Source organism: Vombatus ursinus, unplaced genomic scaffold (assembly GCF_900497805.2).
Source record: "Vombatus ursinus unplaced genomic scaffold, bare-nosed wombat genome assembly UNPS02014784.1, whole genome shotgun sequence".
Lineage (NCBI taxonomy): Eukaryota > Metazoa > Chordata > Mammalia > Diprotodontia > Vombatidae > Vombatus > Vombatus ursinus.
The window spans coordinates 21,611,254-21,636,090 of NW_020954562.1; the positions used below are offsets into that span (position 1 = coordinate 21,611,254).

At 35.6% G+C, this 24,837-nt stretch overlaps 1 protein-coding gene across 6 annotated transcripts in view; it reads left to right on the forward strand.

The window, feature by feature from the left end:
- Positions 1–24,837, forward strand: part of RAPGEF2 (Rap guanine nucleotide exchange factor 2) — a 311,585-nt gene that overhangs the window by 228,173 nt on the left and 58,575 nt on the right. The gene's annotated exons all lie outside the window — the stretch shown is intronic.

Below are 24,837 nucleotides of genomic sequence, written 5' to 3' on the forward strand. Positions count from 1 at the left end.
GACCATGGACAAACTTCTTAATTTCTTTGAGCCTTCTCTGTAGAGTGAAGATGGTCAAATTAGCCTCTAAGTGCCCTTCTAAATCTAAATCTTATATCCTATCATCTAGAAAGGAACACTAGGGCTTATGAGATGTGGAAAGGAGAGATGATGATGTTCTAGGTTGGAAGACTAGCAAAAGCCAAAGCAGAGGCTTCAGTGCTCTCTGGCTGTATTTATTATATTAAGAGAATAGTTTGGTTTGAGCCAAGGTGCTTGTAGGGGAATAAATGGTAGGAGTCAAGGTTTGAGTAGAAGGCTGCTAGATTGTGGAGGCCCTAAAGTGCTTAGCTAAGGAGTTTGGACTTTATCTTCTGAGCATATGGAAGAGGAGAAAATAAATGCTATGGAAAAAATAAAAAGTTTTCAAGTGGGTTTTCAAGAACTGCCTCCATTTTTGGAGATTTCAAAATGTGATAGACAATAACTTCCTCCCCCTGGTTTTACTCTCTTTCTTGGGTTTCCATAATACATCTCACTTCTGCTTTTACATGCAAGATCATAGGATCTTAGATTTTAGAGTAGAACAGGATCTTAGAAATCAGGTAGGTTGTGCAACTTGCTCATTTTACAAATGAGGAACTGAGTCCCAGAGAGGTTAAGTCACTTGCACAGGATCACATACTAAGCTGACTGTTCTTTCTCTGGCTTCTTCACTGGTTCATCAACTTTTTCCCCAAGTGAGTGTGTTGTCAAGGGCAATCTGTTCTCCCAATACAGTGTACTACTTAAGGATCTCATCCTTTCCCATAGGTCAAATTAGTGCATCTATATAAGTAAGTCCCAAATCTATCTATCTAGGCTTAATCTCTTTTATGGGTGCTTTTCTTGCATATTTATCTGCTTATTGGACAGCACTCATGGATGCCTACTCATCCCTCAAATTCAGCATGTTCAAAATAGAGTTTATCTTCTCCACTAAACTGGTCTTCACTGTGATACCATTCTACTAGCCCCTTAGGTTTAAAAGCATGGAACCATCTTTGATTCTTTCCTCTCCTTTATCTTATCCTACTCCCTTATGCCAAGTCTCATAGCTTCTTCCTTTACAACTTCTCTCACATTTCTTCCTTTCTTCTTCTCTCCTTCCTTTGCATGGTCAAGACCTTTCCTGATTTCCCTAATTGTTAGCCCCACCTCCATAACTTTGTATTTATTTTGTAAAAATCCTGTAATTACTTATCTATGAATATGCTGTATGCCACTGTAGAATGTAATCTCTTTAGGGAAAGGCACTTGTCTCCTTACCTTGGAAGGGTTTTATATTCTAGTTGGGAAGGTGGGATATAGTAGGCTAAAATAAAACACAGCATAAGTTAGCGCATGCTCAGTGATGCTAAGTGAAATAGACAATAAATGCCTGGGGATGAAGAGAGAACAACCAAACAGTCTCTGTCCAGGAGGTGACATTTTAGATGGGGTAAGAACATGTACAAGTGTAGATATATAGGTACATAGCTATGTATACACACGTGTACACACACACACACACACACACACAGTGTATAAATTCCTATGTATAGCTGTATGTATATTATGTATTTGGTGTATATAATATATATATATATGATACATGTATGTGTGTACACACACACACAAACACCCCAAACATAGAGCAAATGCAAGGTAATTTTGCATTAACAACCAGGGGCTGCAGGAATGCCTCGTACAGAAAGTGATGCTTGAGTTAAGTCAAGTCAACAAGCATTTATTTATTTTTGTTTGTTTGTTTATGAAGCATTTTTACTTAAAGTTTTGAGTTCCAATGTCTATCCCTTCCTCCCTCCCCTCCCCCTCTCTGAGGCAGTTAGCAGTCAGATATAGGTTATACATGTGCAATTATGTAAAATATTTCCATATTAGTAATTTTATACAAGAAGACTTGAATTAAAGAAGAAAAATAAAAGAAAGTGAAAAAGTAGCATGCTTCAGTCTGTATGCAATCAATATCAGTTCTTTCTCTGGAGGTGGTTAATATGCTTCATCATTAGTCCTTTGGGATTATCTTGGATTATCGTATAGCCGACAATAGCTAAGGCATCCATAGTTCTTCACTGAACAATATTGCTGTTACTGTATATAGCATTCTCCTGGTTCTGTTCACTTCACTATGCATCAATTCATATAAGTCTTTCCAAGTTTTTCTGAAATCATCCTGCTTGTCATTTCTTATAGCACAATAGTATTCCATTACAATCATATGCCACAACTTGCTTAGCCATTCCTCAATTGATGGGCATACCTTTGATTTCCAATTCTTAGCCACCTCAAAAAGAGCTGCTATAAATATTTTTGTACATGTGGGTCCTTTTTCCTTTTTTTCAACAAGAATTTATTTAGCACCTACTGTGTTCCAGACATTATACTTCATGCTGTGGATTCAAAGAAAAGCAAAAAATGGTCCCTGCTCTTAAGGGAGAAACAACATGAAAACAAACTAGGTACAGGTAGGGTATATATAGGATAAATTGGCAACAGTCAACAAAGGGAGGCAGTAACGTTAAGGAGAATTGGGAAAAACTTCTTGCTGAAGGTGGAATTTTAGCTAGAACTTGAAGGAAGGGAGGGAAATCAGGAGATGAAGAGGAAAAGGTAGAGAACTCCAAGCATAGGGAAATAGAAAGTATGTGAAAATCGCTGGATTCAAGAGAAGTATTGTGCAAGAATGCCAATGTTATTGGAATGCAGAGTATGTGGGGGATGAGAAGTGTAGTTAGGTGGAAGAAGAATGGAAATACATAAGGGAGCCAGGTTATAAAAGGTTTTGAATGTCATCAAACATAGCATTTTATATTTGATCCTGCAGGTAATAGGTCCTAGTCACACCTGTGCTTTGTGAAGATCAGTTTAACAGCTAAGTGGAGGGCGGACTGGAGGGGAGAAGACATAAGGAGTGGAGACCAACCAGGAATCTATTACAGTAGTCCAGGTTTTGGCTAACTTGAAGGAAACTAAAGATGAGGAAGGAGTGTGTTCCAATCATGCGAAACAGTCAGTTAAAGACCTGGAAACAAGATAAGAGAGTTTCATTCCAGTGTTAACTGAAAAGGTCAGCTGGGGCCAGGTGTAAAGGAAGTTAAATGCTATACAGACCTTATATTTTATATCTTTTTCCATGCCTAACTGGTGAATTGAATTGAACCTGTTGGAAATCATTTTTTAAAAATCTACTTTTTATTAGTGATTGAATTTAACTTGTTTAGGAAAGCATTTTATTGACTTTGAGCTTGTGTAGAAGCATGAAGTAAAATTTAACAAATTACTCAACTTTTGACATAAGTTGACCTTTATTATTTTATTAAATGGCTGTTAAGTTGCCTTTGACCTACTGATTGCCCATTTTATAGGGGCTGAGGGGCCTTCTAATTGTGAAGTGTTTTAGTATATAATATTTTGGCTAACAGGATTTTCTGTCATAGTTTTATATTTTGCTGGATGAAGGATTTTCCAATAATTAATTATGGAATATACTTGAATAGATGTGGTTTTCAGTCAGATATACTTGGTGATGTACATATGGCCTTTTAAAGATACAGCTATAAAGGTACAGCTGTTTTGTGAGTTTTTTTTTCTTTTTTGCACAACATATTTTCTCCATACTATTTCCATTCAGCTAATTATTGAGATACCTACAACATGCCCGCCCATAAGAAGGATGATGAGTTAGACATAGTCCTTGTCTTGAGAGAATTTACAATCTAGTTGGGGTTCAAAAGAAATCCTTTCTGTGGTGTGCAGGTAAATTTTTAACAACCAACTCTCCAAGGGGGAAAATATACCCACAGCAACATTTTTAAGGGTAATCTGCATTATTAACATTTTCTGTGTCACTTTAAGTCTAGACAATCAACAAAACAATAAGTGAAACTTTGATTTGTAGCATTTGTGAATTTCCCAGGTGTAAATCATCACCTTGAAAATTTAACATTCAGGGGTAGCTAGGGAACACCAGCCCTAGATTCAGGAGGACCTGAGTTCAAATCCAGTCTCAGACACATAACACTTACTGTGTGACTCTGGGCAAGTCACTTAACCCCATTGCCTAGCCAAAAAAAAGAAAGAAAATTTAACATTCAGCTCTTGCCAGACAAAACTGGCTCCCCTATAACTCTGGATACCCTGTAAAACATAAATATACATACACAAATAATGCTTAAAGTGAGTATTGACATTTGTGGGGATGTTATGAGCATTTCCTAAAGACTTAATAGAGTGCTTTTTAAAATGTTTAACCATAAAAAGGGTAAAGAGACATAATCATCCAGAACCCACTGATTTTGGTTTTTCCTTGCCTAGGAGTGTGTTTAATCACATTAGCAATTGCATTTTGGTTCTTATCTCTAATAGCTCAAATTTTAGTCTTCAGTTCTCCTACACCTTCCTTTTTTATAATGGAGCTGAGTTTCTGGAGAAAAATAGAATAGAAATCTCACAGTATGAGGAGTTAGGATTAGCAGGAGTCATTTACTTCTCATGTCTTTTCTCTGTGTTATTTCCTACCCTACTCTCAACTATCTTGGATGAAAGTGGCTAATTTGAGCTGGTTTCTAGGAAGCTTTGTTGCAGTGGCACTCTACTCTGATACTGAACTGACCACTGATAACTTCCATATTATGATAAATCTTATTTGTTTTCAGTGTCCATTAAAGGACTTTTCTTGGGCACCACAGATGCTTTTCCAAACACTCGAAACAAAGTCCATTGGGATTTCACTGTTGGTTTTTCTAAAGGAAGCAAAAAATTGAAGACAGTGGTAGAGGAACATTTTGCTTCTCTATATAGACAGTAGGCCTGGAGACATTATGGGAAAGGCAAGGTTTTTAATTTAATTTTTGCTGTTTCTTTGTGTTACCAATGGTTCTGTGAAGTATAATATTTTTACTTGGTTGGTTTTTCAGAACTTACATTTTCATGTTAAGAATATTAATAAGGAATAATCTCTGTACTTTAATGTTTATAAAACAGTTCATAAAAGATCACGAGATAGATAAAATTTCTGACAATTTTTTTTGCTAAGTACATCTAAAAAAAAAAACCTATCACTTATTAAGTAATTTTGTGCAAGTTGAGCTGCTTAGTAAGAACCCTCTTTGTACTCATTTTGTGTGTGTGTGTGTGTGTGTGTGTGTGTGTTTGCAAGGAGGTATTTTTAGATAGTTTAGCTGAACAGCAATCTGACGTCTTTAGAGGAGACATCAGTTCATTATGTGGATACAAATTCTATGCTTTCAGCTTTTATACACCAAGTCTTAATTTAAATCTGTTCTTCTTGCCTTTCCAAAGGAAAGAGACTTTATCATGGTATGTATTCTATTTCTTCTTAAGGCCGTGCTTTTTAGTTAGCCTTTGCTGAGAGAAATAAGCGAGGTAGAAATACCTTTATCCTTTCAGAACTTAGAGTTGTTTATGAAAGCATGTGGTTTTGTGTCATATTTATACATACCATCTTAATGTGTTCTCATATGTGGTGTTTTTCCATTGCTATCTGGCTTTGGGGATTTAAAATAGTGATTAAGGGGCATGCAAATGCTTTTCTTTTAAGACTCAGACTTGAAAAGCTCAGGAGGTGGGAGTTCTCTGCCTCTTCACTGTACATGCAGTTTTAGGTTAAAAAAAACTGCAGTTCTTATAAAATATTTTGTGGAAAATAACTGTTACTGCTAAAAACACATCATTTATGAACATGATTATTTTCTTCAGTTAGCCTTCAGTCTGCTATAACTCCAAATGCACTTTTGCTTATATGGAATTTAGAGAGAATTGTACCTTTTCTATTCTTTTCAGTTTGGTCTTATGCTTTTTATTTTTCCCTCATGTGAAAATGCTGAAGAAGAAACTATTATGTAGCTTAAGTAAATAAATGTTGGATTTCTAATCAACTAGAGGAAATTCTAGCTGACATTCTCAGAAATGGATGCTTTTGTTAAACCTAAATATACAAGTTGAGTATTTGTTTTTCTAGTTCTGTAATCCTCTTGGTGGGATGGACTTATGGAAGTTGAAAACGACTATCTTTAGGGATTCAGTATTTTTTTTTTTTTTTTTGTAAAACGCAATAAAGTATGTATCTTTGAGATACCAGATTGGCTCTACGCAAAGTAGAAAATTTAGTCATTTGAATGTTGTGGCCACATGGTGTCAAACATCTGGCTCCTGAGAAACATCTGGGTGGGTGATTGACTACAATTTTTACATTACAGATGTTTGGCATTGTGTGACTCCATGAAGATATAGTGTGATTCGTTACTAAATATCACAGACAGTATAGGCCAAGTCCCCTCGTTTTGTATCTCTGTTACATACTCTCAGTTTGATCTTAGGCAGTTTAGTTGCTAAAAGAGAAAATGATCTAGAGTGGGAGAATCAGGTTAGATTGTAAACATGGTTCTATTTTCACAAATCTTACTTCTTGCAAGAGAAGAACTCAAGATTATAGATAGGAGAGTTCAGGTGGGAGCTGTTTTGAAAGCGTGTATAACTGAAAGATACTGAAGAATATAAAATGTGGTGGTGTTGGAGGATGGGAGATGAAATCATTTTTCTTTTTCTTAAAAAAAATTAGCAGTGTTATATAATCATGCAAGAATTTAGCTGTAGCCTGATATTAGGCATCTCAGAATCCTAGCATTTTAATATTGCTTTACAGTGAAATTTAAGTACTTACCAGATATTAAAGCTGTGATTTTATTCTCCAAATGAAAATGTTTAATATGCAATTAAAACTGAGAACTCTCTCCCCCATCCAAAGAAAAAAAAGTTTTCACCAAAAAAAGTGTTCACTGTGGTATTAGTGTATAATATCTCATGTCACAAAAGATTCAGATTAAAGGTGTTTATATGTCATTCTGAGAAATGAAGTGCTTGATTTGAGATACAACATTCTCTCCAGTTAAAGAATGTTATGTAACTTCCCTCCCCCAATCTAGCAGTCTACTCTCAAGTTTGCATCTTCCCCTGTTGTCTCATACTGTCATTTCTCTCCACCCCTCCCCCATATTCTCATTCTCCCCTCCTAGCCCTGTAGCTTAAAAAACTGTTTCATCAGTGGCTGTTGCAAATAAAAATTCAACAAATGCCTTGCAACACGTGCTTGTCTCCTTTGAGAAGATAGAAGTTCAGCACTAGTGAGGGGGACAGTCACTCTCTGACAGATAGAACTTAAGGGTCAGTTGCCTAGCTGCCGCTGCTGCCTTGGAATGTTCTAATCTATAACATTTGCTCTTACTCAAATGGGTCAGTTGAGACAGAGAAAGTCGTAGGCAGGTTCTCTCAAGGAACTCTTGGTTTGATCATGTATACACTATAAAGAAATCAGAACTTTATTGCCTTCTTTCATTACTGACCTGTATCCCACTTCGTCTGTCCTTTTCATATTTCATGTTCTGTCTGATGATGGGTGAGAAATTGGACACTTATCTATGGGTATCTCTGCCTTCATATCTCTTACTGTGTTCTTATGGTTTTTTAATCCCTGGAGTTAAATTTAGCTCTCTTAGCTTTAGAACTTTTATAAAGTTCTGTGAATGGAAATGTGGAAGAAACTGTCAACCTGTGAGAAAGGTTTGTTAGTGAATCTGATGATCACTAATCCTTTCAGCTCTGTACTTTTGTATTATATTGCAATACTTTGCATTTATAGGTAGTTTCACACATGTTCTCAGTGACCCTTCCCACTGTTGTCTAAGGTAGGTAAGATATGTCAAGAAGAGGGAGACAGGTTAAGTAATATGATAAAAAGCAGGCCTCTTGCTTTCTGGGTTTTGTGTCCTTTCTGTCATACCATGTCTTCCTAGAATTAATACTTGTTTGTAAGATGATCTTTATTTCTTTATGTATTTTTTTTTAAGGATTGTTGAATAAGTTATCGCTAACTAGAGAAACAAACTCATGTGTGCCTAGGAATTTGGGGGGAAATATGACTTTTTTTTGCATGATGTTTTATGTGTCTGTGTATATGTATATCTATGTATTTGTATGTATGAATGAATAAGAGAGAAAAGAGTGACAGACTAGATTGAGTGCTGACCTTGGAATCAGGAAGGCTTTGGGTTCATATCCTACCTCTGAAACATGCCAATTGGATGGACCTTAGGAAATCACTCAATACAACTGAAATCCCAGATCTGAACCTCTCCCCATAATAAACACAAAATGACAGTTATACAGATTTGGTTGATTTTTATTTAGGTATAGAAATATTGTAGTTCAATTCAAGAAATATTTTATTAAACACTTTCTGTTTTAAGGCACTGTGAGAGGTTGGTAATGGTAATACAAAGACAAGAAACCAAAAATTTTCCTGACTTCAAGGAGTGTATGTACTCTACTGAGGAGGATACAATATATACTCAGAGAAGTAAAAGCAATATATATATATATATATATATATATACACACACATACATACAGTAATTGCAAGAGGGTGAGAGCACAAGAAAATGAGCATAACTCATTTTTATGATATTTTTGCTTTTAAAAATTGCTTCCTTTAAAAAGAGTTTCTCTAGCTCTGTAGATTTTCCACATAATTCTCTATTTCCAACTCAGCTACTATCATGGCACTTAGCTTTACTTCGGTAATGCTTAAAGGGTGCAACAGAATTGATTTTACTAAAGTTGTATTTAAGTGATCTAGAAATTTACCTTTGGGTACTTGAACTTAATTTGACTCTGCTGACTTTATATCCAAAGTCACCTTTGTTGCCATTTGAAAGAAGTGGTAGAGTAGCGTCAACTCATGAAATTAAACTAGCTGTAACTGATGTTTCTTCTTTAGTGTTCTACATCCCTACTTTGATTAATATCATGGCTATTTTGCTTAACATAAATCCAGACTACTAGGTTAAGATGTCTCCTTTGTCCACATTCTGTACAGAGGAAGGTGCTGGCAGACTCTTGAATGTAAAGGTATGAAATGATGTTGTTTTGGAAATACTTATAGAAAAGTAGCAAACTGTGTCAGGGCTCAAGGGAAAGGTGCAGTGGTGGACTGGTTAAGGTCGCTGAACTTGGAACCTAGTTCAAATGCTGGCTTTGTGCCTTTTTGACCTTAGACAAATCACTTCTTCTCTGCAAAAATTCATTGCTTAGCTCTGAGCTTTGCAAGGAAGAGATGAGGTATAGAAAACACTTTGCAAACTATAAAGGGCTATTTAGATGTTAGCTGCTAAATATTATTATTGTTGTCATTGTTACAATGGTTTACATTCTGGTCTGGAGCATGGATTCTTAACCCTTTTGAGTGAGGACTCCTTTGGCAGTCTGCTGAAAACCGTGGACCACTTCTCAGAGTGAAGTTTTTAAATGCATAAAATGAAATTCATATGATTTCCATAGAATACAATTATATATTATCAAAAAAAAATTTTAATGCTCATAGACCCAAAGTTAAGATCCCTGACTCTTGAGAACTCCAAGAAATACTTTAGGAGAATATAGTGTCACGGGTCAGCAGAAATGAAGTTAGAAAAGGGAGTTAATATGTGAAGAGTAGTTTAATGGCAAATGTGTTGAATTTGATTAAGTGTACAGTTACATAGTTTGAGAAATGTTCCAGCACTGTGTCAGATACCTAACACTGTGCCCCAAATTTACCAGTCTACCCACCACCTCCGTGATCCTGACCTTCTTCCTTTAGGTAAGCAGGAGTAAATATCATCAACTGCCTTTAGGCAGTTAGACAAGCAATATTTGGTACAACTGTTTTCTTCTCAATTGTTTTAAAGTAAATAATATTGGTTGGGCAGCAGAAGTAAAGCAACATAGTTTCCAAGTTGCCAGGTTAACATAACATTGATGGATTTCATGAGCCATTTACTGTTTAGAGTAGAAGTCCTGGGGGAATTGGGATTGTATTTACAGTTCTGTGTCAGTAAAGAGAAAACTGGTTTTAGATAAATATGTCAAAACTTGGTTTTTGATAAATGTGTCAAAACTTATATAAAATATAATATGCTATTTCTATTGGTCACTTTGATGTGCTTAATATATGATTATTTTAACTTAAAGGCTTATTATCCTAGTCATTTATAACTGTAATATTCATCACTAGCGACAAAATTCGTATCTCTTGTGCTATTTTAATATACAAGGTGTCCCAACAGTTTTAATGAAGTTGTAATAGTTCAAAATTGCACAAAGACTTTTGTGATACCCTGCATAATGAAATGAGATATGGAAAATTTAGAATAATTTGAAATGGATAGAAGTAATAATGATATTCAGGGTCAAATGAAAAGGTGGAGTAGGGTGATATTTATTTTTTCTGTTTGCAGTAATATTCATTGATTGTGTTGATGTGTCCATAAATGCCATCCTAGGAGAATCAGCTTTTTCATTTCTGTTTTAAGCCCTTGGAAGACTGGTCTCCATCTTGCTAGTAATTATGTGAGAATCCTTTTTATTAATTAAGCCCCTTTATAAGGAATACTCTCCTTATATTTCATATCCTCTTTCATTTAAAAAATCTGAAAATTTTTCAGCCCAAGCTACTTTTACTGATTGCCCCCTGTATCATTCCTACTTTTTAACCAGTCTTTAGGTTCCTTCTGTCTTCTGGTTGCTTCCCTACTGCCCACAAACATTCCCATTTCTTTCCATCTTCAGAAACCCTCATTTGATCTGTTCATCTCAACTAGCTATTATCCTATATCTTTCCCCTCTTTCATGGTTAATTTCCTTGAAGGCCATCTACAGTAGATGTCTTCACTTCCTTTTCTTTCTTTCTCTTAACTCCCTTCAGGTTCACTTCTGACCTCATCATTCAGCTGAAACTGCTCTACCCAAAGTTACCAATGACCTTCTGATTGCCAGATCTGGTAGCTTTTTTCCTCAGCACTCATCCTTCTTGACCTTTCTGCAAGTCTTCCTTAATACTATCTTCTAGGTTTTTGAGACACTTTCCTCTGGTTATCCTATTTGTATGGCTGTTTCTTCTCTGCCTCTTTTGTTGGATCTTCATCCAGAAACTGTGGGTGAACCCCAAGGCTCTATTCTGCATCCTCAGGCAATCAGGGCAATTGGGCTGTAGCAACCAGCAATTTGATGATATTGCTATTGGTATAATTAGTCATTTGGGGTGGGAAAAGATGACTGATAATTAGGCAGGATCAGGAATGACTACTGGTGGATTGACCATATCAAATTGCACTTTTATAGGAGTACCAATGACTGGTAAGAAATATTATGTCCCTATTGTTCAATACAATCGATGCTGTTCGGTCTTTTTTTTTTTTTTTTCCAAGCCAAAGACAAGATTTATTAGAACATCGATCAGGGGTGGATGAGATTTAAAGAATTCGCCATATTGGCCAGACTCCTAAGGAATCTAAGCATCTGTGTCACTAATGCAAACAGGCCAGATCTTAAGAATCTGAGCCAATATTGTTCAGTCTTGAAATTTAAGAATATGCAAGAGCCTAGATATTGCCAAGTGTACTCTGTATAAAATAGTTCATTGAATGGGAGCTCCATAAGTGCTTAGCATAAGAACATCCTGAGGTCAGAAGGGGCTCTGCCATAGTATAATTCAGCACACTGCAAGATTTACTTATCTGTGCAAGTCATCTACTGTGAAATTTTAGTGGCTCTTTTGATCCAGTTGCATATATTATGGAGAAGTATTTATTATATAAACATAAACTTTTTTCTTTTTTTTTAATGAACAATGATATACTTCTTGATTTGATGCCATGTTATGAACTGAGTGGTGCTGGTAACTGCGTGTAAGCTATTGTTTTCACTCAAACTAAAAATGTGTTTCACCAGGAAATCATACTTTATACATTTTCCACTGTAAGAGAAGTGAGAGGTCAGGGGAAATCTTTTTGAAATTCATTATATTGGAAACCATTATTACATTCATTTTCTGTTCAAGGAGTTTGGAATTCAAGGACTAGCTGTAGACTGAATAAATCCTACTTACTTCCCCATAACAAATCTGGAATTGCATTAGAAAAAGCTCTGGATCTACCTGTCATGTTAAGTAATTTGGGGACTTGTCTATAGATAAAAAGTGGGATTTTTGTATGCCATATGTAGAAATATGCAAATGACATTTATTACTTTTTAAAGTGTAGACAGAGTTGAGAAAAGAATGTGAAAATAAACAAAGCAATACTTTTATGTGCTTTGTTTTAAAAGTAACTTAAAACTATTTCTGTATTTGATCTGCATGAAAGTGTCCTTAACTATTCCCTATCCCTATATGATCCCAAAGGATTCTATCTCCCTTGACTCTGCTCCCTCATTTTCCTAGCACTATATTATAGTGAGCATTTTTGCAGCTGAGGACAACTAGTTAGTATACTCTCTTTGGGGCTCATCAAAAATATTTCATAATTGGTCAGAGAGATTGACTTCTAGTAATGCCAGGAACTCCTTCCTCTCTCTAAGGATTGCCTCATCTATAGCACTAATCCCAGTTGATCTGGAAAGCAAGAAGCTGGGAATTGAACTCTTTCTCAGTTAACAGTTCTAGATGCCAACATGAGCTTGCATGGTGGGGATTTTTTTTTCTAAAACCAGGTTTGCAGAAAATATATTTATCAAATGAATTAATTGCTTAGCTATTAGAGAAAGAAATTGCATTGAAGAACAACACTTCTTTTTAATATGCTTAATTTAAGAAAGGAGGGGACAGATGGCCTAAGATTTTGCTGGAATACAAATCATTAGGACACCAGTGAAGAGACAGTAGGAGGAATATTTTCAGGATGGTATAGGAAAGAATAATTGTTTAACATGTAAAGAAAAGAGGGTGACTTTAAAATCTATGGAAAAGTGCCAAGAGTTGGTGTGCCAAACTCTGGAGTGTTCTGGGCATGTTTCCTCAGTGATATATAAGAACTTCGGGGGGGAATTTGCTTTCCAAATGAGTGATTATTGACAGTTTTCATATCCATAGCTGGCAAGTTGTTTTTATATAGCAAGCTTAAAGAAATTTAGAAATAAATCACCACCTATTATTTTCCTTGAAACCAGTTAACCAAAAAAAAAAAAACATGCAATAGTGATTACAGCTGATAGTAGATGCAGGCTTATACGTTTGTAATTTGTTCTTTGAAGTAAAAATGGTGCTTGCTTTTACTTCAAGGCCATCAATTTTTTTTTTTAAGATAAAACTGAGCATCTACTAGCACCGGATTGGGAGTCAAAGGACCTAGGTTCAAATTGTGACATTGTCAGTTCCTGCCTTGTCACCAATAGGCAAATTATTGTGGGTGCTTACTAATTGGGAGAAAAACTTTTATTTGGGCCTGTGGCAGTAAATTAAGACCACACATCTCCCCCCCTCAAAAAAAAAAAAAGGTTTTTTTCCCCTTCAATTTAATGATTTGAGATAGCATGACATGGTAGTCATTAGATTTGGAGTCATTCGTTCAGTTGTTTTCAGACATGTCTGAGTCTGTGCGACCCTGTTTGGGGTTTTCTTGAGTGGTTTACCATTGCCTTCTCCAGCTCATTTTACAGATGAGGAAACTGAGGCAAACAGGGTTAAGTGACTTGCCTAGGGTCACAGTAAGGATCTGAGGCTGAATTTGAACTCAGGAAAATGAGTCTTCCTGACTCCAGGCTGGGTGCTGTATCCACTGTACCAGCAGAGGACTTGTGTTCAAATCCCAGCATCACTGCTTACTCTCTATGAGGCATTTTGGTACCATAGAAAACACTGTCAGAAAACTGTAGTTTAAGGTAGGTAGTTCCTCATGGCCTGAATTTCTACTCAAAAGAAAATATTGTAGACTCAAAGTACCATGGAGGGTGTAAAAAAGAGATGCAAAGATGAATTCCTCATAAGAGTAACTGGTGTTTTACAGTCTCAACATTTCTACTCACTCTAGACCCCTATGGAGCTATGTTCAGTGTATTAGAAGTGAGGATTTTGTGCTTCATGCCAAGTTCAGTTTGATGGCATGTATCTTTCTGGAGGGTAGGTTTCAACAGTAAGTATCATACTTTTTTGTGTCTGTAAGAGTCAAATATTATAAGGTACCTTGTCAGATATCTGCACATCAAAAAATAAAAATTGACATGCAAATCTGAATTTTCAAAATAGATCATTCATATTACAGTGGAAGTTATCTCTGTGTCTTCTCTCTGTCAGTGGGCTCCTCATGGGTCTAGTGGACCTGATCCAGTTACTGAATAGCATGGAAGCTTTAACCTGCTCTGCCTTTCCTGGTGGCCCTCTGCTCCATGGGACTTACCATGCAGGTCCAGTACCTACTGCTGAGGCCCAGTTGGTTTTAGGCCCACTACAGTTCAGAACTCCTGACCTCAAGCTTTTCACCAGAATTAGCCTCCCTAGGAACAGGGACTTTTAGGCACCTGCTACCATTAGCCCCTGGCAAAAATCTACTCTTATAAAGATTTCTTCAAAAAATAACACATTGATATAGCCTTTTATGGTTTACCAAGCCTTTTGTTCCCCCCAGACCCTCCCTGTAAGGTAAGGAACATAAACATTATCTGCATCCGTTAAGAGGTAGAGCTGATGTTTTAACCCAGGTCTCCTGACTCCCCAAGATCAGCACTTTTTCTGTGACATGACAGGGAAGTAGTACAAATTATCATGGACTTACTTAAATTTGACTTATATAAATCTTTTCAGGAATAGTAATAAACTATGTATCCAATACCTAATATACTTTGGTTAGAGGAGTATAAACATATCTAATATTCTGGTGAAAGATTTTGTTTCTGCTTAAGTGCAGAAAAAAAATCATTTTATTACTTTTCATTACTTTTTCAACATTACTGAAGTGCAAATGTAAATTTTCCCTCAGTCCCATTCTGCATACTCTTTTTTTTTCCCTCCAAAATAAGCAACTGATCATGGAGAAGAGTACAACTTATTTTTCTTAGTCTTTGGGGAAAGAGGAGTCACTATATTTAAAATTATGGTCAGAGTGGGAGTTTGTTCTTAATTGGTTCAGTATTTGAATTACTAAAGCATTAAAAACTTTGAAATTAAACTGTTTTACTTGGTGGAGATGACTGAAAAATGACAAGATCTCTATTCATTTCAGATGTTACATGCAGATTAGTGTGAAGAAAAGCAGAGGAGGAATGGAAAGTGAAGGATAGGTGTGGGGGAAGATGAGATTAAATATAAATAACGAAGAACTTATCTAGTGCTAAAAATCTCATTTGTGTTTTCTAAGTTTCTTAAGTAATAACCAAGTCACTTATACACACACACGCACACACGCACACACCCCTTATTCGACAAGAGGCAGAATAGTGTGGTACATAAAAAGATCTGAACTCTTCCTGTCTCTGATCCATATTGACTCTGTGACCATGGTCAAGTCACTTAACCTGTAGTGCAAAGGTTCATAATCTAGAGTGTGACCTTATTTTTCTTTTAAATGTTGATAACTATCTCAAAATAAGTTGTTTCCTTTGTAATCCTGTGTGTTTTATTTTATGCATTTAAAAACATTATTCTGAGAAGAGGTCCATAGGTATAACCAGACTGCCGAAAGGGATCTATGACCAAAAAAAAAGTGAAAAACCCATGTCCTATTATCCCCTGGTAGCTCTAGAAAACTAAATTATAGATAAATTGCCTGTACTGGTATTGTTGTATCAGTGGAGGGAGTTACCACATGGGGATAACTCCAAAGCTATGGGCCTTCCCCATCAAAAGAAAACAAAAACAAAAGATCTTGTGTTTGTTAGTGTGTGCCCCCTCCCTCCCCAGGAAATAATGGAAGTAGATTTAGACTGAACAATGAAATCTGATTTTAAAAAATAGGAATTTTATCAGTTACTTTGATTTAACCAGCAAGAATTCAACTGTTCGATGTGTACTAAATCACTGATATAAGAATTGCTGTACAGAAATACAGTACAGTTTGGTTGAGGAGAGAAATCTATATGTAAAACAGTTGGTGGACAAGAGGAGGCACATTCATATTACAGCAACTGTAGCATCAAATGTTACAGTGCAATCCAGAATTGCTGTAGCACGAGGTGGGAAATAAGAAATTCTGGAATGACTCAAGTTTCTTGGAGGAGATAGCACTTAATTTGGATTTTAAAGGCCCATATCTAAACAAGAATATCTTCTTATAATGTGCCTGACAAGTGGTTGTCCAGCCTTTGTTTGAAGACCTCTAGCCAAGCGGAAGCTCACCACCTCTTGAGGTGGTCCCATTTCATTTTTAGGTAGTCCTAATTATTAAGAAATTTTTCCTTTAATTTATATTTTTATTGGTTATAACATATCAAAACATTTTTCATCAACTCATTAAAAAATTATCAAAACTATTGAGAGGTACTAGTATTTTTAAAATAGTAGTTCTGCGTTAATGTTTTATGTAGTAGAGTCTAATTAGTGAAGTGTAAACTAAGCATTTGTCATTTAATCTCCACATTGTGCTACAGAAGTTTCAATAACCTACTATTTTTGATGGGAATAATTCCACTCTTTCAAGAAACTATGTGTATTGAGTTTTAGGCTTATACTTGCTATATGAATATAAACTGAAACATTTCTCCAACCCTTTACATTTCCCAGGTATTTGAGCCAGAGTTTGTTGCTAAGATGTGATTCATCCATTTGCATAACAGTAGCATGAATCATCAATGATTCATCAGCGTTGTATTTTTAGGGCACTAGGTTGCTTTTGCTTGTTTCAGGAAAGCTTTGAGAATATATTTATACAGTGACATTCTGGCACAAAACAGTTGCATTTATGTAAATAAAGGATTCTTCTGGATTATGTTTTTTTTCCCCTCCTCCATAGCAGGGTATGTTCTTAAATCCATTTGTTTCTCAGAGAAAAACGTTTATCTACACACACACACACACACACACACACACACAATACAGAAATAGATACAGATAGATAATTTTTTACATGTAAAATAATTGATCATGGCCCAATTTAGGCCTCCAGGCTCATAGATCAATGGAGCAGGGATTTAGAGCCAAGAGAAAAGGGAACTCAAAGGTAAATTAATCCAATCCTGTGTCATTTCAGAGGGAGGAAACTGAAGTCCAGAGAAATGAAATCAGTTAGTCAATAAATGACTTGCTTAGGGTACCAGAGCTAGGATTTGAAACCAGGTCTCCTGATTGCAAAACCAGCACTTTTTCCATTATACAGTACTTCATTTAATACCTATTTATTGAATAGTTGGGCATGTTGAACCCAGAAAAATCATGTGACTGTATGAGTGTGAGCTAAGTATTCAGAACAATCTAATCAACTTGGTGGAAGACTAATGCCCCAGGACCCTCTGTCCTACAGTCGCTATCATTAATAAACATCTTTCGGTAGTCACAGAGCTGCTGAAGATACCTATTATTGTTCATAATCAAATGTGCCTCATTATCTAATTCAGTTTAGCCAACATTAAGGGCCTGCTTTGTGCAAGGCACTTTGCTGGGTCCCCCATGGCCTTATTTTTACTAATTAGGCTTGTGAGCTCTAGAATGAATATATGACTTGACTAAGATCATGTACATAGGACATTTCAGAACTGGTATTCATATCCAGGGCCTATGACTACAAGTCCTTGGATCTCTTCTCTATATTTCATTGCTTCCTTTGGTGTATTCCTGATCTTTCTTTCTTTGTTGATTGTTTGGAACTCTGGGTAATTTTAACATTACTAAATATGGTCATTAGGTTAAGGGGAAGTCCTGTAAAAGCCTGTTTCATTTCCACTGTAGTTGAATTGTACTCAACTAAGTTCTAGATTCTGAAAGCAAATGACCATGCAACAAAGGAGGGAGAATTTTCCTATAACACAGAGGAGGTTAATTAGCATTCCCCAACTTCTATTTCTGCGTCCTTCTCCCACCTCCTTGACCCCATATCTTCATGGACCTACTGTCTTTATACTTCCTTATGCCCTTACTCTAGCACCCCAATTTGGACTTGTTATTTTCACCAATATTACATACCACTCCCACTGCCCCTCATCCCCTATCTCCTATTTACTGCATATAGTTGATATGAAATAATTCACAGTAAAATGTAAATGATAGTCATTTACCTTCCCATTAACTCCTTCCTTCCCCAACGTATTATTAAAAGACAGTGCTTATTATTTTAAATGAATTTTTGAAATACCAGGTAGTATAATAAAATGGAGGGAAAATGAGGCTATGGGGATGCGGTAGGTGGAGGAGAGAACAATGATTTTGAGCAGAGTCTGTCTGCCTTGAGTGAGCTCCTGTAATCTATTTTATCTCTATAGTTTCTTTTTTCTACTTCTGAACCTTCAGGTTCTGTATTGACCATTTGTCAATGAGTCATTGATAAATTAGGGACTGCAGCATAGTGGATTTAATATAAAACCTGAAATTTGCAAAGTCCTGGATTGAGATTCAGCTTCAGATACTTACTAGCTGTGCAATACTGGACAAATCATCTCAACTTGCTTGGTGTCAGTTCCTGTTTCTATAAATGAGGATAATATCAATAATGCCACTTGCCTCCCTGGTTGTTGCAAGGTTTTGATAAGATAAAATGCTTGTGAAGTGTTTTGCAAACCTTAAAGCATGATATAAATGTTCATTTTTATTCTATTCACTATTCTTTATGCATTAATTAAACATCCAATTAAGGATGTGCTAATTCACACTTAGATCTTTATTTCTCCAATAATTTCCCTCCCTCTTTCTCCCCCTCCCTCCCCATCTTTTTTTTCTTTATACCTTGCATGGACCACTTACTTAAGAACATTGTAAGTCACATTCCTTTCTCAGCACCTATTTGGTTCCCAAATCTGAACTCCACAAGTTGGTACCTTTATTTGAACTGCCTCCATTTCCTACTAGGGCTGTGTTGTTCTCTTCTACCAATAAGTCCCCTCATCTGCTATCTAGTTTTACCTGGGTTTCATCTTCTTTCTCTCTTGGCTCTGCTCCCTAAATTAGCCTACAACCCTTTTTGAGGCTTCTTAAAGGTTTTTAACCACTAATCACTACAGGGAAATATATAGCAGTTTAAAATAAGAAACAAAAGGGAAGAGTTATATAAGTCTTAGGTATTAACCCTGTTGTTTCATGCATACTGATATAGAGCTAGGCAGAGTACTTTCAGAACTCCCCTTAGTCCCCCCAAGTGACACACTCTACTTCTTTCTTTCCAATTCCAGCACACTTATAATCTGTGTGACCTGAGGTAAATAAGCCACTTAGCCTCTCTCTAGTCCTCAATTTCCTTGTCCTTCAAATAAGGTGGGGAGACAGCTTAGATCATCTCTAAGTCCTAATCCAGCTTAAAATTTCATGATTACATCATACCGTGCCAGAGTCAGCCTCACCCAAAACTTGGTGGACTTATTTTTTTCAGGGCTGTTCTCTTGAAATCATGTCTTTATCCCCTTCCCCTGTTTTTCAGGGCTGAGTTCTCTTGAAATCATGTCTTTATCCCCTTCCCTTGTCTTTCCAGTACTGTAAATAATAATGTCATTTTTGTTATTTCTCTCCATATGGATCTCCTTGCTACCCCCCCCTTCCAGCAATTTTATTTCTCTTTCCTCTCAGTTATGACAGAGGAATAGTCCTGTTCCCCAACTTTATGGCTTTTTGGCTCTACAATGCCCCTTCTTCGTCCATCATTTTACCACAGTAACCATTTCCAATATTTTTACCCCTCATAAGGACTTGGCATCTGGGTGTATGCCCTTTTAACTGATATCTATTCATTAACATCCTTAGTGCCTGATACTGAATTGTGTCTTTATTTTTCTCTTAGTTATTTAGTTGTATTTCAGTTGTGCCCAACCCTTTGTGACCCCATTTGTGGTTTTCTTGGCAAAAATACTAGAGTGGTTTGCCATCTCCTCCTCCAGTTCGTTTTATAGATGATGAAACTGAAGCAAACACGGTTAAGTGACTATCTAGTGCCAACTCCTCAATGTGCCACATACTTCTGTAGAAACTCACCTTCTATTGTTGTTATAGCCCCCTTCTAGCAGAGTATGTGCTTAGTAATTAATGAACAGTTGATATAGGGTTATGTCTCAGAGAGAGAGAGAGAGAGAGAGAGAAAGAGACTGAGTCCTTTAAGGTTTAAATATCTAATTATTTAGTGAGTGAAAAATCACAAGAAAATCGCTTCCATTTTTGACACATTATTGATATTAACTTCAAAAAAATCATATTGTATGGTGTATGTCAGTTTGCATTATGTCTATAGAAAAAAATCAATAGAAATTAGTATCTTATTCTGTAATTATGTGTATTGATTGCTGCCTTTAAAATCACTGAACCAAAGAGTAATGTTTCCTCAATGCCTTCTGTGGTCAGTAAATGAATTAAATTGGAATGTAGCCAGAAGGATGAGAAATATTTGTTCTGGATCAACCTATATTATTTAATTTCTGCCTATTCTTAATGTCCTGTCTTTTAATATGTAAAATATTACAAGTGATAATTCACCCCTCCCCCCTCAAATAGTTAATTTCAAATGATTACTGCAAAATTAGGAGAGGTTCTATTCCCTACTCTGACACTGTAAGCTTGGAGAAATCACTTCCCCCTCTGAGTTTTAGTTTTCTTATCTGTGGACTAAGGGATATTGGCCTATTCGTGGAGTCAGTATTAAGAGGAAATTCATTGGACAAGCAACTCTATTCCTTTGTGTCTGTTTCTTCAACTGCAGAATGACAGGTTTGGACTAGGCAAACTCAAGGCCCCTCCAAGCTCCAAAATCCTATGATAATTCTCTAAATTATTCACAGAGGTCATAGAATATTATGTTTGATTTCCGAATTTTATAATAATCAAATGCTAATGTTATTGCTCACATGAAAGTAGGTCACAATTGTTGTCACAGAATCCTTATTCCCCATTTTATAATAACTTCAATGTGATCAGTTTTTTTTTTAATATTCTAACTGGTGTTATTTCACCATTATCAATTTAAGCATCCTTTATTTTTCAGACCACATAAATGTCACCTTCCTTGGTGACTCCTTTCTCATTTAGTATATCTCTGTGTGTGCCACTTAGTTGGTATTGCCTTGTGTTATTTGCTATTTCATTTGCATTTTGGGTAGATTTAAGCTCCTTGAGGAAAGATATCATATCATATATTGTACTTCATTTGTACGTACTACCTAGCAAGTTCTGATCCTGTATGAGAAGGACTCACTCCATGTTTAGACTCAATTCCAGAGTGAGGAAGGAGTATAATAATCAGATAGCTGTGCGCCTCCTCATTTTACAGTAGAGGAAACTTGTGGAAATGGATCAAATAATGGATGCAGCAGGTATTGATTCTCAAAGTGAATTCCTGCCACATGCTTTCGTACCAAGATTGACCATAATATTTATGCTGATTCCAAATGCCATATGAAATATAAAGTGCTGCACATGAACTCTATCGTCTTTTGAGCCTCTTAGGGTTCCTAGAACAATGTTATACACACATTGAGTGCTTAATAAATCATGAATGATCAGCAGTGGAAGGTTCCAAATCATGAAAAGGCTGGAAGAGAGAAACCCTTTTCTGGTTTGGATTGCTGTTTGAGGAAAGGAAGACTCTAGAGGTTTTAAGGTTTAATTATTTTATTTGAAATAGCACGATATTATAGATAGAGTGCTATCCTTGGACCAGCATGTAGATTTAATCATGTTTTAATTATCAAGTTATCTTAAGATTTATTTCTGAAGACTTAGTGAATCTATTGAGTTGTGACTCCATGCCAGCTATGGCTAGTTAATTCTTTTCATTAGGGTGTGGTGTTAATGAGGACCAGTCTACAACCTCAGTTCTTAGTATAATTCAATTCAGTTCATTTATTAAATGCCTCCTATGTGCAAGACACTGGTAGACAGTAAGGATATAAAGACAAAATCTTAATAGTCTTTTTCCTCAAGGAAGATAGTATTGTCCTTAAAAGTACTTCTCTCATGAATGAATATGTGTGACTGAGGCTTCTTGTAATCTAATCTTGTAACCCTCCACTTTTTAATATCTTAATCCCAACACTATTTCCAAAAAAACAAACAAAACAAACAAACAAAAAAAGAACTTTCTACTGTGCTCACCTACCCACTGAAATCACCAGATATCAAAGTATGCATTAACTTCATTTGGAACATATTTTCAAATCTTAGTAGGATTTCTCCCTGTAACAGATGTGTCATATGCTAAATTATCTTCATCAAGGTCTTTTTGCTTATGCTCATTATGACCATTTAAGATGAGAAGAGTAATTGTCCAATGAAATGTTTCTCATTGTCTTTGGACACAGGACAAGGCCAATTATTTTATTTTTAAATTGATTTTTTTCCCCTAGTTATCACAAATACCTCTTCTCACTTCTCCTTTCCCTTCTCCCCAATTACTTTTATCTATGCAACTGAGTTTTCAATATGGATTTGGAAATACAGAAACAGATACTGCTCAGGTAGATTCAGATATAGCTCAATTTAATGTTTTTTCCTTCATCATTTCTCAGCATAGGTCATGATCCAGTTAGTAAATTTCTTTTCTTCATAATAGACAGTTATATTGTAAGCAAGACTGAGTCAAGAAACCTGTGTTCTAGTACTAGCTGTATCATTGACTAATGACTTTGGGAAAGTCGGTTTTTCCTCTTCTTATCTCATTCCTGATCTTTAAATTAAGGAAATTGGACCATTCAAACCTCTAAATTCCCTTGTAGCTCTAAGATAGTGAGTTCCTTAAACAAGCAATATAGCCCACCAAGTAGATATTCTTAACAACTAGTATTGGTTTGTTTCATGATGTCGATGAGACATTGAGAATAAGATATATGAAAGTATACTTAGCAGATTTCAGGTAAAATGGTTCCTATTTGTTGAGAAATGTTTTTGTTTTATCTCTTTCAATACAAGTGAGTTCACTATTTTATATCTGAATCAAATAGAAATTTGAGTGTCAGGCCAGAAACTTGCTAAGATGATAATATAGTGTAATGCTATTATAATGTTGCTCCTTAGGGATCTATGCTCCCAGACTAAGTTATAGTGGAATTTGTGTTATAATAATGTTTTGCAGTGGAGTGATTGTGTTACTTTACATAGCAACGTTCACTCATAGACCAAACCATTTTCTTTCTCTGCTTCTCTTCCCTTTCATTTTGATTTTCTTTGATTTTCTTTGATTCTTTCATTTTCACCCCCAATATAAGCACTGTGTGAGGACTAACACCTAAACACTGGCTAATTTAGGAGGTCTTGAAACAATGAACTTGAATCATCATATTTTTCACTTCCAAAGTGGTATCAGCCCCAGATTCAAGTGAGTGGGTAGGAAAGAGTAAAAGAATGTAAAAGAAATGTAAAAGAAAGGGAGAAAAGGGTAAGAGATAAGTGAAGTACCCTGTGATATGTTAGCTTCTGTTTTGATAACTAATGAAGTTATTCCAAAGAATATAAATAATAATAAGTAATAATCTTTTGGATAAATGCAGTACCTCCTTGTGACCTTAAAGTTTTTAACTGGCAATGTTTATTGGTTCATGATACTTAATGTTAATATGTTATTCTGAGAACTTTATTCCAAGAATTGCATAGTTTCTAAAAAATACATATCTGTACTGTCAGATGATGGAATTAATTCATTTTAGTAGATTCCATATTTGTCACTATTATTTTTATACATTTTACTGTCTTCATTTTTATTGTTGTTGTTATTGCATATTTAGCTTATTTAGTTTGACATTTATATTGCTACTTGAAGTCAGTGACTATTTGCTTATGTCTCTCAGTGCCTGGCACACAGGCACCCAATAAATATTTGTCTGATTGATTGATCAATCTGACTATTTTCATGATACCACAAAATTTTTTTGTGGTCATTTCGAGCAGTATTCATGCTTGTGGAAGGACCAAGAGGAGGGTAGCATTTAAAAATACGCAATACCCAAAACATTGTTGCAAACTTTTCACATTTCCTATGATTTTTTTTTTTTACTAAAGTATTTCCTTTTTAAAGAATATAACTCATAGGTGGTTGTGCAATCAGTATGCCCAAAGGTTAAATACACAGGTGTTTACTGAATTGGTGTCTTGAAAAGAGAAATGCAGTTGGATGGAAGAAGGATTTTGCCTATTCTTGTATCCTATAGTTATATGAGTCAGGTCTCATTGGCTAATTGTTTTAAGTGCAGGAAAATTTAGGATATTTTTTTCCTTTTACACAACAGAAAATATTACCCTGCACTTCTTTACCAATTCTATTCTATTGATGTATCTAAGTGAGTTTCTCCACCTTCCTTATACCATAGATGATGACTCTAAAAACAGAAATAGGATCTTATTTCAAGGGTAAATGAAATGCATATTTTAAAACATAAGAGCCAACAAAATGATTTAAAAGTTTTAAAAATTTGCCCCATGACCCCAAAAAGGATGAAAATAATTTAAACTAATTCATGCTTTTATATGAAGAAATGAAACTATACTATTTACTTAATGCTATTTTTAGATATAGAACCTAGAGCTACTTTGTAATAAAGTAGACTTCTGTCTGAATTACTTATTAGATAGAATTGAGCTTGTGTTCTTCAGATGAGATCAAATATAGATCAAATCCTATTAGGAGTGAGTACCACTAGAACAAAAATATCTTTATAATGAAAAGTGATTATATCACCTACTGAGAGCCCATTTATTTTGAGCAATGTTCAGTGAAATGCAGTTATGGTTCAAACATAACATCTCTAGTTACAAGTAGATTTTTACTGATTTTGGTCACCCCAATCAGCCCTCAACAAGTACTTTTTAGTCTAATTTGTTTGTCCTTGTTTTAGATTAGGTAGATTGGGTGGGTAATAGTTGCAGTTGAAGTTTCATAG